The sequence below is a fragment of the Pteropus medius genome, unplaced genomic scaffold, assembly GCF_902729225.1.
Source record: "Pteropus medius unplaced genomic scaffold, Ma_sr-lr_union100, whole genome shotgun sequence".
NCBI classification, from domain to species: domain Eukaryota; kingdom Metazoa; phylum Chordata; class Mammalia; order Chiroptera; family Pteropodidae; genus Pteropus; species Pteropus medius.
Window position 1 is genome coordinate 15,680,094 of NW_024340701.1, and position 17,463 is coordinate 15,697,556.

A 17,463-nucleotide genomic window follows, 5' to 3' on the forward strand; every position below is an offset into this window, starting at 1 on the left:
TCTCTTTATTAAAGTTCTCACTGAGATCATTGAGCATCCTTATAGCAAGTGTTTTGAATTCTACATCTGGTAGATTGCTTGTCTCCATTCTGTTTAGTTCTTTTTCTGGAGCTTTGTTCTGTTCTTTCAAGTAGAACTTGTTTCTTTGTCTCCCCATTTTGGCTGCCTCCCTGTGTTTGTTTCTGTGTATTAGGTAGGGCTACTATGTCTCCCAGTCTCAGTAGAGTGGCCTTATGGAGTAGGTGTCTTGTGAGGTCCAGTGGCATAGTCTCTCTGATCACCTGAGCTAGGTGCTCCAGGTGTGTACCTTGTATGCATTGTGTACGACCTCCTGTTATATTTGAGCCTCGGTTGCTGTTTGCACATCAATGGGAAGGATTAACCCTTGGGCTGATTGGTTGTGAGGACTGGCCATGACCGGTGGAGGAGTTGTTGTGCAGGGGCTGACCCTATGGAGCAGGATTCGCTTTAGGAGGGCTCTGGTGCCTGTCTAGAGTGCCCTTTTGGTGTGTGGTCTTCAGATGCAGCCCCGAGTAATGCTCAGACTCAGTCCAAAGCCAGCTACTGGGCATGCCACACTGAGAGGGGCTCTGCCACAGGCTGAGTTCAGCCACAGCCTGTGTCCTGCCTGGGGCCACCTGGCATGGTCCACCAAGCAATCTGTAGATGGCTTCCACCTATACTGCACTTGGAAATACTTTGAGAGGCCAAGCCAGAAACCAAGGCCAGTTGCCGCTAGTGCCAGGCTTGGGGCTGCTCAGCCAGAGGTACAGGGCATGTCGAGGCCAGATGATACTTCTTTTGGTTTTGTGAGCCTTTGAGAAATTTTAGGAAAGTCTGCAGCAAGAGCCAAAACATGCCATTGGTACGGAATAAACCACTGGAAGCGGCTTGGGTGGGCCCCCAAGATGGGAGAGGCAGAGTCTCAGGGAATCACCTAGGCAGAGCAACCTATGTAATCCAGGTTGATGGTGACTCAGATATGGTGTTCTGTCCAGAAGAAAACCACCCCTCCAGTCTTCGCCCCAAAGCTCAACAATTGAGTGCCTCCCCGTATGTCCTTGGCACTCCTTGAGCAGCTGACCCAGCACTGGAGCTCAGAGTAAATGAGTCTGTCAGCAAGTAAGTCCGTGCATGGGCCCTTTAAGAGGAATGTCTCCAACTCCTGCAGCCCTCCATCTCACTCAGCCACAATCTCCACTGGTTTTCCCAGCCAGAATTTGTGGGGACTTCTTTTCTTGGCACTGGAACCCTAGGCTGGGGAACCTGATGTGGGACTGGGACCCCTCGCTCCTCAAAGGGGACCTCCGCAGCCGAGATATACCTCCCTGTGTTTAACTGCCACACTCAGATGTGGAACCAGCCCATTCTGTGTCTCCACCACTCCTACCAGTCTTGAGGTGGCCTCTTCTCTGTCGTCTTAGTTGTAGGACTCTGTTCAGCTAGACTTCAGGCAATTTTCATTGATGGTTATTCTGTAGTTTTGTTGTAATTTCGAGGTGGTCATGGGAAGTGGCGAGCTCGGCGTTTACTACTCCACCATCTTGACCAGAATGCCATTATTTCTTTAAATAAGATTTCTACTCCTTTCCCTCTTTCTTCTCCTCTGGGCCTTCAATGATGTGCACATTATTTCTTTTTCTAATGTCCAATAATTCCCCTAGGCTTACTTCTTTTCATTTTTTTCTTTTTTTGTTCCTTGATTGGATAATTTCGATTGATATTTTTTATAGCTCACTGATTCTCTCTTCTTCATAATCAAGTCTGTTGTTCAAGCTCTCTATTGAATTCTATAGTTCAGTCATTGTATTCTTTAGTTCCTAAATTTCTGTTTGGTTCTCTTTTATTTTTTTCTATCTCTTTGTTGAACTTCTCATTTAGTCCTCGTATTGTTTTCCTGATATTATTAAATTATTTGTCCCTGTTATCTTGTAGCTCTCTCGACATTTGTAGAACAATTATTTTGAATTCTTTGCTGGGTAATTCTTGGATCTTCATTTCTTTGAAGCCAGTTACTGAAGTTTCTCTGTATTCCTTTGATGGAGACATATTTCCCTGATTCTTTATGATTCTTGTAGCCATGCATAGGAGTCTGCACATTTGAAGAAGTAGTCACATCTTCTGGACTTTATGGACTGAATTTAGTAAGGGCAGCCTTTCACTTGAGGGTGGGGCACACTGGATCATGCTGTGACCCTGGGTCTAGTCATGCGGGGTGCCAAATGTTGGAGGGCGGAGTGTGGCAGCACCGGGTCTGGGGAAATGTGATGTCTCTTCAGGTCAAGCCACTATGGTCAAAAGCATCAAAAATTCTGTGGCTCTTGGTGAATACAGCAGGGGATCTGCAGTAGCTGCAAGTGCTATTGAAGTCTGAAATAGCACCTCCAGCTCTGTTATCTAGGGATTATGGTAGGCAGGGTTGGTGACCAGAGCTGGTGGTGTGCACACACTTGGCTGGCTACAAGAGCCAGCTGCAAGAGTCTATGCAATAACTGGGACTAGTTGCAGACATACCCATAGTCATGGGGGACAGGGCAGATAGCAACTATGGGCTCACTAGCAGGTGCAGAAGACCTGACTATTGACATGCTATCCTGCGGCAGCACACTCTCACTCTGGGCATGCACACTATAGTGGAGGAGGCTGGTGATGGGTTGAGGCTGGAGACATGCAGGTGCAAAACTGGAGGAGATAGCTATAGGTGAACGTGCTGATGCCAGACAGCAATCTGGGCCCATAAGCAGCTACAAGGGCCCTGGTTTTTGGTGTTCTCACCCATGGCTGTACATTCTCCCCCTGTGCTTGTGAGCTTCAATAGAGGCCAATGACTGGTGTCAGGCCAATGGCATGCAGGTACACAGTTGCTGTCTTACACTTCCACAGTTGCAGAAGCTTCAGCTGGCTGTGAGCATGGCTCCTGGGCTCTGGTAGGGGTGGAAAGAGACTCAAGCAGCCAACATTTTACACTTGCCTAGCTACAGAGACCTCAGTGGCAGGAGATGTGTCTAGGGCTCCAGTAGAAATAGTGGCGAGAAGGGAGCAGGGAGAGACTCAGGTTGCTGGTGTGGTACCTCTGAGGCAAAAGCTGGAGAGATCTGCAGGGAGTCCACAGCAGCTATGCTGGCCATTGACTTCATCACTGGTGATATTTGCTGAGTTTTTCTGCAGAACAGGTCACTGTGAACCATGATTGCTCCTGCTATGTGTCTGCTAATGATAGTTTCTGCTTTTCTTCCTTGTTCCTAGCTGGCTCAACATATCTCAATTTTGCAGTTGTGGGTGGGGCGAAACTGAAGCAGGACCTGTATGCAGTGTCCCCAGAGGCTTAGGACGCTGATTGCTCACCCCAGTCTTCCTTTCCAGATAAGGGGAACTCTTTCTAGCTTGCCCTGAAAAATGTCAGCTTGAGGGATAATGAATTTGCTTTTCTTTTCTATAGTGTGATTATTCTGTTGGGTTTTTTTTTTTCTTTTTCTGTTCTACAGTGTCACTAAAATGTCCTAAGTGAACTGTAGAGGTCTCCCAAAGCTGTTTTTGTTCATGGATAGTGTCCAATCATTGATCTTTGTGGGAGGACAGGGGAGCTGGGTTCTCTTACCTCACCATTTATTCCATGTACTCTAATTTTTACTTTTAAATTAAGATAAGATAGGACCTATCAACAAGTGGAATTATTTGGCTTGGAAAAAAGAAGGCTCTAGGGTGACTCTATAATATTAAATAAATCAACATTTTAAATACATTTTAATTTTATTTATAAACTATTTCTACCTGGCAGGGAATAGTCAGTTATTAGCTATATCATAGGTGTTTGTGTATGTGTGTGTATGTGTGTGTGTTGAAATAAAATTGCAAGAAGCTAAGTTATAAAAGGACAGCATTTCTCAACTGTAAATGTTATTGGTTAAAAAACGAATTACTGACAGAGGTTAGGATATCTGACCCTTAGAGGATTCTAAAAATCTAACAAAAGATCAACCAGGTGACCTGAGATTCTTTTGAAACTATAGTCTTTATCATTTTGTTGTGGTGGTTGGGGAAAAGAGTAATCTCAGCAATTAGATATTCCAGTTAAGAATTATTGCTAACAGATTAGCAATTTTCAAAGAATTTTCAAAGAATTAGAATACTGTAAGGCAGAGGTTATCAGTTTGCGGCCTGTTAGGAACTGGGGCCACACAGCAGAAGGTGAGCGGCAGGCTAGCAAGCAAAGTTTCATCTGTACTTGCAGCCGCTCCCCAGCGCTAATATCACCACCTTAGCTCCACCTCAGATCATCAAGCATTAGATTCTAATAGGAGCACTGATCCCTGGTGCCAAAAAGGTTGGGTAAGGTATAAGAAGAGAAGAAACTAAATCATAATATATACTGTTTCGTGGACAAAATGAATTACTAAAAAAGGTTGTACATAAATAATGGCTACCGTGAGTTGATTTTCTTCATCTTTCCTGAAGACTATATCTGTCTGGCTTTTGGGAACAGCCCAAAATGTTATATATTCTGAAACTTCATTCTTCAGAGAAGATTGCTTCAAATACAGTAAAGCTGATTTATATAAAAATGAGGCTTAAAAGATCTTTATAAATTTTAGAATTACATTAGAATATTAAGTAATCACCAAATTTACCATTAAGTTAGCTCGCTGGATTGCTTTCTCTTTCAGCCAATTAAGGAACGATAAAATCATCAACCCACCCACTCATATAGAAAAAGCTTAACTTCACTCTTTTAGGTCAGATGTGGAGAAATTCAGGGCATGAAGAGTGAGTCTCCTTTGTCTTTCCAAAGAGACTTCGGAGCAAATTTCAGAGCTCCTTGCATTGGTTGATAAGGGGGAAAAAATATTCTATATAAACATCTCCTGGGAATGGTTAATGTACAAGTATTGGCCAAAAAACACCAGAGTACACTATTTACATGGTAGTTATTCCAGATCTAGCTATCGAAGGTCAATATAGCTATCTGATCATTCTGTTTTTCATTTGAGGTTCTGCATCACCATGGCCAAACATTAAACTCACTCATCTGTATTATGAATTTCCTGCTGATTTTATTACCAGGTGTTTCATTCAACTAGGGCAAATGTGCCTGTGACTTTACTGAGAACAAAGGCAACAGTGAGTTTGACCATGTCCAACTCACAGTGGAAGTAGGCTGTAAAACACCCTTTAAAAATATGTTTTTGTACTTTTTCCTTTCCAGAAAATATTCAGCAAACTTTACTTTCCATTTGGAATACACAAAAATGCATTTTGATAAATCTTCTTCTTTAAAATATTGTGTATTGAACAGTGATGCAGGGGGGAAAAGTGAGACATAGATGGTATCAGCATTAACTAGAGAGAACGAAGCAAGATAGGGGATATTAAAGTAAATTAAACAGAGTGGTTATTTTTCCTTGCTTTAAAAAATTAATAATGCTTAAGATAATTGCAACCTGGCTCTAATTTTCCACTTCTCTCTGTATCCATGTCCTCTGCAATGTGGCTTTGCAGTTTCTTTCAGCATGAGTAGTGGTCTGTTTGCTCATCCCTTGAATCTGGGTTATTCTTGTGACTTGCAATGACCAATAGAATGCAGCAAAAGTGATGTGCGAGTTTCGGAGTCTAGACCTCAAGAAACCTGGCATGCTTCTGTTCTTTCTTCTACTCCTCCACCTTTTCCATGACAGCATGCCCAGGCAAGCTTGCCTGAGGGTGAAACATGTAGGGCAGAGCAGAGTCAGCCTAGTAATAATAGCCAAGACACCAGACATATGAGAGAGACCTCAAAATTAACAGAACGTCCTAGGCAACACAGAGCTGACTACAGATGTATAAGTGAGTCTCGCTTACAACTACAGAATCACCTAGATGACCTGTAGATGAATAGAAAATCATAAAGAGCTCTCGTTTTAAGCCGCTTACTTCAGCGTATTTGTTATACAACCAAGCTACTGACATAAATGATATTACAAATTGATAAAAGAGATGGAAGGGTCCAGGATGAGAGTTGTAGGTGATTCTATTCATGCATACATTGCATGACAAACTTTTCCAAAGATTATGGCAAAGAACATATTAGCTTTACTATAAGGAAAACACTATATTCTCTGAATTGTCATACTTGTCTTATTTTATTCTTATTTTTTATTTTACTTTTTTGTCATACTTGTTTTAAAAGTCACTATGCTTATGGAGCACAAAGATGTTGTCATCTAGAATATATCATATGATTTATTTTAGACAATTCTACCCCAATAACTAGCATGTTGTTCAATCAACGTAGAAATAAGCTATCTGGCAATCTCACTAATTGAAATAGAAGTAAAAACTGGGATTGATGGCAAGAGGAAGTGTCTGAGCAATCAAAATAGAACTAAAATCCACAAAGAGTAATACATTAAACTCTGGCAAAGCCAATCAGGAACTCACTCAGAACTTTTATATACTTGTCATAACAAGCTTAGTGATCTTGGTCCTAAGTTCATTGTTGATGAAAAATGGCAAGTTAAAAGAAGAGAGAAGAATTACTAGAGATACACATATACAGAATGATTACAAGTGACATCTGAGAACTTAAAGGGCAAAGAAAGAAACACTATAAACAAATTTAAAAGTCTCAGAAGCATAGCAGTCTGGAGTCATTTAATGTAAGGGAAAAAAGCTCCATATACCTCGACAGAACCTAGGAGCATCATTTTATTACATTTCTTCATTCATTCACTCATGCATTTATTCAACAAATTCTATATATACTGAACTTTTTCTCTGGTCAGTGTACTGGCCAGAACCTAAAGGGCTAATAATTGTAATTAGAGCTTACAGTTTGGCACAATAACATGTGTAATGGCACTGGTATTTTTAATAGTGCATTAACTAAAGGGTTAAATCATGTTAAGTTAGCTAAAACAGTCATACACAATGGTTAAGATTTTTGCCCATGTTTAAAGGGTAAATCTTCAGTTATCTGGGAAGTGTACATTTTGAGAATGACTCCTTTCAGAGTGTTCCCAGATGGCTTAATTTTGTATTATTAGTATGTCTAATTTCTGTAAGTTCTGTATAATTAGTATGTCCATTCCCAACATAGGAATGTCCATATTTCCGGGAGAAAAGAAAAGAGAACTTGTGTAGATTGGGCCGAAAGAAGTAAAATTTGTTTACAAATTAACTTAAAGATAAAAATAAAGAATTAAATTGCTTTAAAAATGGGGAGGGGAAATCAAAATTATGTGATACTTAAGGCATTAAAAGAAGAAAAATAAAGTTTTATTCTAAAAATAATTCCTTAAATCTGCTAAAAGTGAAAAATATAGAATATACTAACAACTTTTTTATGCCCTGCTTTCTTGGTGTTATTTAAAGACATAATTATTTTCAGAAATGAGAAAGTTTTGACCTGCCTGCTAAATAAAAGTCTGCTACTGGTAGTAGTTATTGATTGAGACAGCAGAAAACTATAAGCTTTTGTCTAAGCAAAGATTAAACTGGTGAAATGAATCCAAAGCATGCCTAACATTTAGAAAAATCATAGCCCCACTAAAGAGTCATGAAACCCACAAGTCATGTGGAAAAGACAGATTCCAAGAGGTAATAAAAATTCAGATACTTCTAGTTCAAGATGGTGAACTGACCCAAAACAATTATCCTTCTCTCTCTCCCAAGACTCTTAAAGTACATTTAAAAATAATAATAGTATAACCTATGCAAAGAGAATAGAAGAGGATCATCAAGGGATAAAGTGTTTCAACATATTCTTAGAAACTAAATAATTTATAGAGAAGTGGTAATTCATAAATTTAGATCAAGGAAACACAAATCAGAAGTATATGAGGAGGAAGCTAAAACTTAGGAAGATGGCTTCTATCCTGAAAAATGACATAGAGTTTAGGAACATGGAAATACCAGATATAAAGGAGGAGGATAGTGACACAAAGGACTGAAAAAAGTAGAGTCCATCATCCAACCAGTGGAAGAGTATAGTAGCAGATGAGATAAAAGTATCAAAGAAATTCTAAGATAATTTATCTGAGCTAAATGACACAATTGGTCATACTGATAGGGTCCAGTGTGTAACCAGGACATTGAAAACAAATTCTCACATCTAGATACATTATTACAAATTTTCAGAATATCAAGGTTAAAGCAAGTTCGCAACAGTCTTCAGAGGAAATTAAGTGAAACAAAACAAATCAAAACACAGTTAACCCATAAAGTAGCAAGAATAAAACTGATTCTACCAACACTGGAAACTAGACATGGACTAAGGCTCTCAAAGTTTTTATGGAGAATATATTCTACCTAGAATTCTATACTTAGCTGTCTTAGCCCAGGTCCTCAGGAAGGCAGAGTTTGTAACAAGAATTAAAGTATGGATACTTTTCTTGATAGGTATAAGCCCAGGGTGGTAAGGATGAGGAACAGGGGAAGTAATACAAGGAAATGTGAAGCACTAAATGTAAATCATCACTGTACTGGCCACCAATTCACAATAAGCCCCAAACTCAGCAGGTATGTATGATCAGTCCATGGGTCTTCTCTGGAAGAGCTTCAAAAGGAACTGTTCTTGTAAGTCATCCAAGAAAGAAAGGGGAAAGAATTTATCTTCCCATTATACTCCTCTTGTCTGTTTTCCATTGGTCAAGTTTCACTCCATGGGAATATAACTCCCTGTTAAACACACACACACACACACACACACACACACACACACACACACACACACCACTTTGGTCTTTGTTCAGGCTTCTAACTCCTTTGTAATTTCCCAAGTGATAATGGTACTTGGAGCATCTTTTATTCTAACATTTGGTCTTTGACCATGATTCCCGACACAGAGCTCCTAAACCTCTTGAATTTCCTGAGTGATAGGAGCATATTTCATTATAATAAAGCAATTTTGGGTGGGCTCCTGGACAGCTTCAAGATGGGGCTTGTCACCCGAAAGACCAAGCCATGATTAGAAACATGGAACTTTCATCCCATCTTCCAGGGAAGAAAGAAAGGCTAGAGATTGAGTTAATAATTGATCCTCCCTATATGATGAAGCATCCATAAAAATCTCTGAACTAAGGAGTTCAGAGAGCTTCCAGATTGCTGAGTGAGTTGATGTTTTGAGAGGGTGACACATCCAGAGAGAGTATGGAAGCTCTGCAACCCCTTTTATGTATCTTACACTATGCATCTGTTCTACCTGGCTATTCCTGAGTTGTATTCTTTTATAATGAACTGGTAATCTAGTAAGCAAAATGTTCTTGAGTTCTGTGAGCTATTCTAACAAATTATCAAAACTGAAGAGGGATTTGTGGGAACCTTAATTTATAGCTGATCAGTCAGAAATACAGGTGACAACCTGGAACTTGTGATTGGTGTCTGAAATGGGAGCAATCTTGTGGGATTGAGTCCTTAACTTGTGGAATCTGACACTAACTCCAGATAGATAGTGTCAGAACTGAATTGAATTGCAAGACACTCAGATGGTGTTGGATAATTGATTAGTGTGGGGAGAAAAATCCACACATTTAGTGACCAAAAGAGAAGTAGTATTGAGAGGAGAAACAGAGTATTTCCTTTTCACCCCGCTCCCCCCACACACACCCCTTTGGATTGCATCATGAGGCCTCAGTGATATGTCAAGGACTAGACCTCATGTTTTGCATTGGAACATTCATCGAAGTCTAGAAGGAGGACAATCCCACATAGATGGGTTTCTGGCCAAGAGGGAAAGAAAAGAGGCATTTGAGGGAATCTAAGAGGAAGTACACAGTTTGTGTCTTATAACTTAGCTAAACACTCAATTGTGAGGCAGCACAGACATTTTCAGACTTCCATTTTCTTTTTTGGATGATTTATTGATATATACCATATGTAAAGCAAAATGCAAAAGAAACACTAATCTTAAGTGTACAACTTGATAAGTTTTTACATATGTAGGTAACCGTTTAACACCACTCAGATCAAAATATAGAACATTTCCAGAATTCGATTTACCTCATTCCCCTTGACAGTCAGTATTCTGCCCTCTAGAGGCAACTGCTATTCTGACTTCTAATATCATGTATTTGTTTTGTGAGCTCTTGAATTTCATATAAATAGAATCTGGTAGCATATACAGTTTGGTGTCTTTTGCTCAAGTCTTCTTGAGATTCATCCATGTTGTGTGCAGTAGGAGTTTGTTCTTTTTTATTGTGGCATAATCTTCAATCGTATGGCTCCACTGCAATCCATTTATCTATCTGTCCATTAATAAACATTTGGCTTGTTTTCAATCATGAATAAAACTGCTACAAACATTGTTTCGTGTCTTTTGGTAGACATATGCATTCATTTCTCTTGGGCATATATGTAGTAGTTAGATTCCTAGGTCATAGGCTAAGTGTATGTTTAGCTTTAATAGACACTGTCAAATTTTTGTTCCAAAGTAGTTGTCCCAGTTTATAGTCCTACTAGCAACGCTGTGAAGGTATAGTAGTTAAGACAGTGTAGTATCAGGGCAAGGATAAAAAAAATAGGCAAATCTATATATATAATCAACATTATATATATATATATGTATATATTCAAGTTAACATATTAACAAATCAAATTAATATATGTGTATTATATATATTAACTTGATTGATACTAAATGTGCCATTGAAATTAAGTTAAAAGAAAGGATAATCTTTTCTATAAATGGTGCTGGAGCAATTATATATTCATATGGAATAATATAAACCTTGACCTCTACCTCACACCACACCCTAAAATTAGAGATTAGCATAGACCTAAGTGACCTAAATGGAAAAGATAACAAACAAAATTTTGAATAGAACTATACTTATGATCTTAAGGGTAGGCAAAGATTTTGTAAACAGTATACAATGAGCACTAACTATAAAAGGAAAAATATTTAACTAGGACTCTATAAAATTAAAAACTTCTGTTCATCAAAAGATATTATCAAGAAAGTGAAAAAACAAGTCACAGACTGGGAGAAGATATTTACAATACATATGTCCATAAAGAACTCATATTCTGAATATATAAAGACCTTGTACAGATCTATAACACAGAGACAAAAAATTTAAAAATGAACAAAACACTTGGACTGTCTTCACAACAAAACATATCTAATTAGCCAATAAACATAAAAATTCTCAATATTACCAGCCATCAGGAAAATGCAAATTAAGATCAAGGCAGTACTACTTCATATCCACCAATCCAGCTAAAATTTAAATGTACTGGTGTTCGTGAGGACATAGAGCAATTGGAACTCTCAGCCATTTTCAGATATTTAGATATACTAAAATTAACTTTCCCATAACTCTTGAGAAGTCACTTGAGGCTGTATTTTTGAAAAATGAGGAAGTAATCTAAAACAAATGAGGAAATAAGATCTAAAAAGCAACGACTCCAACCCAGGAGAGTAGAGAATTTTCCAGGATTATGGTTGTGCAGAATTTTAGGCTAAGCAGTTATTTCAGATAGAAGCAGGAGAAAAGAGTGCTCTAATAAGACCTCCAGGAAATACAGAAACTTGATGGAAGTGATAGAGAGTTGGGTTTCTTGAGCTTATAGTAAAAGCATTTGATGAGAGTTAAAAAAATCACTCTACAAATATTCCCTTTTAGTGGTATAGTCATGACATTAGAGCCATAGAGAAGGAAAAATAAACTTAACACACAACTCAGCTTGAAGTTAAAAATATTATATATTATATGATATGTAATAATTTAATGTTACAATAATGTAAATGTTTATTTGTTTTCTAATTTTAGAATTAAATAATAGACAAACCATAGAAGAATTAGCTTGATTAAAAAATAGAACGTGATCAACCTTGACAATATAAAATTAAAAGTGCAACAGAAGAGGTGGAGTATTGGCAAGACTTGAGGCAGAAAAAGAGATATGCCACCTGTTTACATAGATATATGTATGGGAAATTTCATAGAAATAATTTCACATGCCCATATGTGGCACAGAAATAGCTGATGGCCATCAGATCTGATGGGGAAAATGGACAGATGACAGAGTGTCCAAATGCTCCAGCCCTCTGGGCTTGTTTAGGGTTCTGGAACTATGATCCCAATTCCATGAGTGGCAATAAAGCCATAACCCTAAAGAGACTGATTAGTTTTACTTATATGTGATAGAAGGAGTCTAAAAGGGAAATTAGTTTTGTTAGAGAGAGTCATGCATACTTTCAAGTGAAAAGAGTCATATGTCGTGTACACTTCCATCTGGAGACAGACTTTACATCTACAATACATGTATACAAGGATATTTTGCAGTACTAGAAACATCCTAATTGTCCTTCAATAAGAAATTATAGTGCATCCACTGGAATCCTTATAGTACAGTCATATAGTAAGATCTATATGTGTGAGCCCATTAATGGAAAAAAAAAGCCCACTCTGTGTGTGTGTGTGTGTGTGTGTGTGTGTGTGTGTGTGAGTGAGAGAGAGAGAGAGAAAGAGAGAAGATGGAGACAGAGACAGAGACAGAGACAGAGACAGAGACAGAGACAGTGCTTAAGGGCATGAGAAAGGTCTGGAAAGATGCACACCAAACTATTGATATGATAATCTAGGAAAGTAAGAGAGAATTTGGGGTTAGGTGAAAAGTAACTCTATATTTTTATATTACGCTTTATATTATTTTAAAAATATTTTCATCAGATTTTACATGATCAGATTTGTGCATGGATGTTATTTACAAAACATTAGCCTATTCTAAGTTTTGGCGAAGAATGCAATTTCAAACAGCCATCCCTCTTTTTAAAACTCTTCAAGCCTTTCTACTGGTTCAGGAAAGACCCCCGACTTTTTCACATGACTTAAAAAGGGACTGTGTTTACTTCTTTGGATGCACTTCTTCCCTTCTTGATATTATATCTAATACCAAGGGGACTGGAAAGTGCCATCTTGCCGTGTGCCTGCAAGTAATATTGGACACTTTTGGAGAATGGCACTAGTTCATGATTCTTTTTGTATGCAAAATATACTCAGCCCATGCCAAGGTTGACAATCCAACCCCAAAGTTCTTTCATCGTGTCACAGTATGAAGCTCAAAGTCTGGGAACGTTACTTGATACCCATGAGTTACTGTAATTTCTACTTGCAAACCAGTCAATTCTCAGTTAACAGCCAATAACACATTAGTAGAATTGTTTCTAACACTTGGGAAAAGGAAGAGCATATCCTAACCCAGCAAATGTCTGACATGGTGGAGAAGTCCACCGATGTCAGTGAGGCTGTGAGGCAGGCAGCATCTGTAGCCACAGCTGCAGCCAGAAGGGATGACATCCCCTCAATAGTGTGTAACATAGTTGATCACAGCCTCCTCCTTGCAAAACTTACTTGACTTTTTAGGACCCCACACTCTTCTAATTTCCTTCTTACTTCACCACCTATCCCACAGTCTTTCCCATTCCAGTAAAAAAACCCCTCCAAAACCTTAGCCTATCCCTGCCTCTTTTTTCTCTCATATACCACATGCAATTCGTTATCAAATCCTGTCAACCTTACCTTCAAAACATTTCCAGAATCTGACCTTTACTGCTTCTCATCACCTCCACTGCTACCATTCTAGTTTAAGCCACCATCATCTCTTACCTGCACTATTGCCTCCTAACTGGGCTCTTTGCTAATGTCCCTGCCCACCTACAGTAGCCACAGTAATCATATTACTCCTCTGCTCGAGACCATCAGTGCTATATCATCTCACACAGAAATGGTCCTATATGATTGAATCTTTTGTTATTTATTTGGTCTTACTTCCCATCACTCTCTCTTTCTCACTCAGCTCCAGCCACACTGGCCACCTTGCCATCCCTCAAACATAGCAAGACTGGCTTCACCTCAAGATCTTTACACTTGTGGTTCTCTCTGCCTGGAATTCATCTTCTCTCACAAATCTGTGTGACTCCCTCCTTCACCTCCTTCAGATCTCAGCTAAAATATCACCTTTTTATTGGAGAGGTCTGCTTTGATAATTCCGTCCGAAACAGCAGCCCTGCCACTGTCCCCTCTCTGAATCACTCTCTCACCATTGTATTACTTCATATTTATTATTACTTCTATGTAGTACTTATTACCATCTGGAACATGTTTATTGTCTGCCTTTCCACTAGAATGTAAGCTCCACAAGGGAAGAGTTTTGTTCATTTGTCTCCCCAGGGCCTGGAACAGTGTCTGGCACATAGTGAGCACTAAGTAAATATTTACAGCATGAACCACTGACCTCACCCTGTGTTATGTGTGGGAAGAGAACAGGTAAAGAGAGTAGATATTGGGGGTTTGGCAAGAGGAGGCCTGGAAGGGCCACTGAGAAATAAAAATGAGATAGTCCTGAAAGACTCCTTGAATAATACAAAAGGATCTGGAATGCTGATGATTTCTCTGAGTAAGAGTTCCTCCAAACCAGACTGCTGCTATTTCTCCTGTTTATACTCAAGGCCTGGGAAATGTGAGTTCCAGTGCAATGGGTTTAGTTTGACAGATTTTAACTATTTTTAACAAATGAATATATTTTATAGAAAAAGATGGAGATCTATGACTATACATCATGAGTAAGGAATAAAAGCTAGCAGAGGTCCATCCTTTGAATCTCAAGAAGAGCACAATCTGGTTTATACTTCAGTACCCAATCAATGGTATCATTCTGTGCCCTAGTGGCAGCACAGTTAAACTACACAGAAAGATACATTCTTTGAAGAAGACAGGCAAAACAAAAATGTCAAGGTTATAGCTCTAGAAGCATGTAGCAATCATGTGTGTGTGTGCATACATGTGTTTGTTTGGAATAAAGATCTCCCAATGTTTTTCCCCCATGAAACCTGACCGTGCTTCCTTACTCATGTGACTTCAGCATCAAAGGGGATCAGTTGAATGGAAGATACTCCCCTAGCACAGCTAGGTTTGGTTATAAAACACCCACCCCAATCCAGGCCCTAGACAACCTGCTCTCATAAACATCTGCCAAATGTGTTTGTAGAAAGGATTTCTTTTGTGGCTGGGAGGTTGGCATAGGCAACCTCAAAGTCCCCTACAACTTAGGAGTTTACAACTTTATGATGAGCCTGTCTCACTCCACTCTCATCTAGTCTTAGTCTGGGCATCCCTAACTTTCCAACTCTGACTAGATGGGAGTGGAGTGACACAGGCTCATCATAAAGTTATAAACTTCTAAGTTGGGTATCCCTGACTTCCACTTGCTGGCGGCATCTACAACCCTCTTGAATTCTTTACCTTGTACTTCTAACTTCTAACAATAAAGTTCTTACTCTTGGGTTTGTGTGAATGGAGACCTTATCTCTAAAATGTGTCCTGATCACAGCTGACTCCTTGCTAATGGTCCTCTTAACTTTAACATGCATAAGAATCACCAGAAGAGAATGTCAAAAATGGAGAATTCCAATTCTTCCCCATCTCATCCTCCAACTCTGATTTAGAGCATCAAGGATGGGGCCTGGGCATTTTCATTTTATCTAGCACTTCAGGTCTCTGCACTATAAGTAGTCTGTGGATGACGCTTGGGAAACAGGGGCCAAAAGGGTAGCATAAGAGAAGAGGGTTCTGAAGCCCCTCCTCTGACACAGCCCTGAACCCTTAAAAGCAAAGAGTCAATAAATTTGCAAATGTCATAGGTAGAATTTGGCCTTCTCATAAGATATATCCTGTATGCTGACTTAGAGACAAATATGACCCAAAGTAGCAAAGATCTCTCATTGCAGCTACTAATCACTCTCATTCTGTCTTCCTGGCTTCAGGATCATGGCCAAATTTGGCCAAGCTTCCTACTTGAACCTGCTTCCTTGCTTGATGCCAGTCTTAAGCATGGGATTTTCTATTTGTCCCTTTTTTAGTTCTGTAAATCCCTGTAATATATGGGGGGAAAAGTACCAGAGAAGCTCCTGGACAGGTACGAAGGGTTAATTTGGCATCAAATATCCATTAGATGGATACTCTTCGTTTATATTATTTTTATTCCATGTTATTAACATTAAAAAGAAACTATTTGTTCCCTACATTTTTTAAGTGACTAAAGTACAGCTTAGAAAGGTAAAATGATTCCTTCGAGGTAACCTAGCCAACTGGAGGTAGAGCCAGGACAAAATGTAGGCCTTCTTTCTCACAGTCAAGTGCTATTGTTGGCATCAGAGAGGCAAAGTTACGGATGGACACTGATGAGTGAATCCTAGTGAATAATGCTCCCTGTTATTTGGATAACTTAACAAACATTATTTGCCTCAACATGAAAAACCAAACCCTATGGCATCTTTTAGTTTTGCTCCCTGCCTGGCTCCCTAGATCTACCAGTCATGAGTTACAAAGAATTGAAACTCCATTATATCTCTTACATTTACACATTTCTCTCCTACTTCCACAGTAATTGCTATGGTTCAGGACAGTCATCCAGAAGAAACTATTACAAGTTCTATGCAGCACACGCATACACATACACACTTGTGTATGCACACACAAACATACATAAACAAATAAATATAATTATAAATAAAGAATTGGGCAGGTATGGAATCCTGAGCATGACTAAAAGAGCAGGCCCAGTGTGTATAATTTCTGTGCTTTGTTGGGGGAATATGTTGTGATTCTCAATTAATCCCATTTTAGAATGAATAATCGTAAAGGCTGGCACAGGATCTCTTTAGCCATATATGTATACATTGTATATTTGTACAGAAGATGTTATTTTCAAAACTCTTGTTATTTTTCTTCTTAAATTACGATTATTTTTATTTTTAAGATATAATTTTTTAACTGGCTAGGAAACACTCCTTACTCTAATGTAGGAGTTGGTAAATTTTAGCTAACCTGCCACTTGTTTTTTGTAAATAAAATTTTATCAGAGGACAGCCACACCTATTGTCTATGGCTGCTTTCACACTAGGACAGCATACTTGAGTAGTTGCAGAGGCCTACAAAAATCTCAAATATTTACTATTAGACTCTTTGCAGAAGTTTGTATTAATTTAATCTATTTTTTATTTTTATTTTTTGACTTAAACAACAGAAATTTATTCTCACATTTCTAGAGGCTGAGAAGTTCAAAATCAAGGCACTAGCACATTTGGTGTCTAGTGGGAACCTGCTTCTTGGTTTGCAGATGGCAGAAAAAGGGATCATTTTGGGTGTATTCTGCATGAGCACTAAATGTGAAAGCCTGTGTCAGCTCATGCAATTTAACCCAAATTCCTAGCCAACAAAATTAAAGGTTAAGGAAGGGTCAGTACAGGTCACAATCTGGCAATTTTCATGGAGATTTTCTCCATAAGGCACTACAGGGGATGAAAATGAATGACAGAACTTTCACTGATTAATAATACTGCCACATATAAAACTCTGCCCTGAGAAATCCAGATTGAAATGTCTCAAGTTAGAAGCTGGCATACATAAAAATATATCTAAAAAGATAAAGCATTCAGTAAAGTAAAAAGGTATGTATTGTGGCATGAAGAAAATCGAATACATAGTA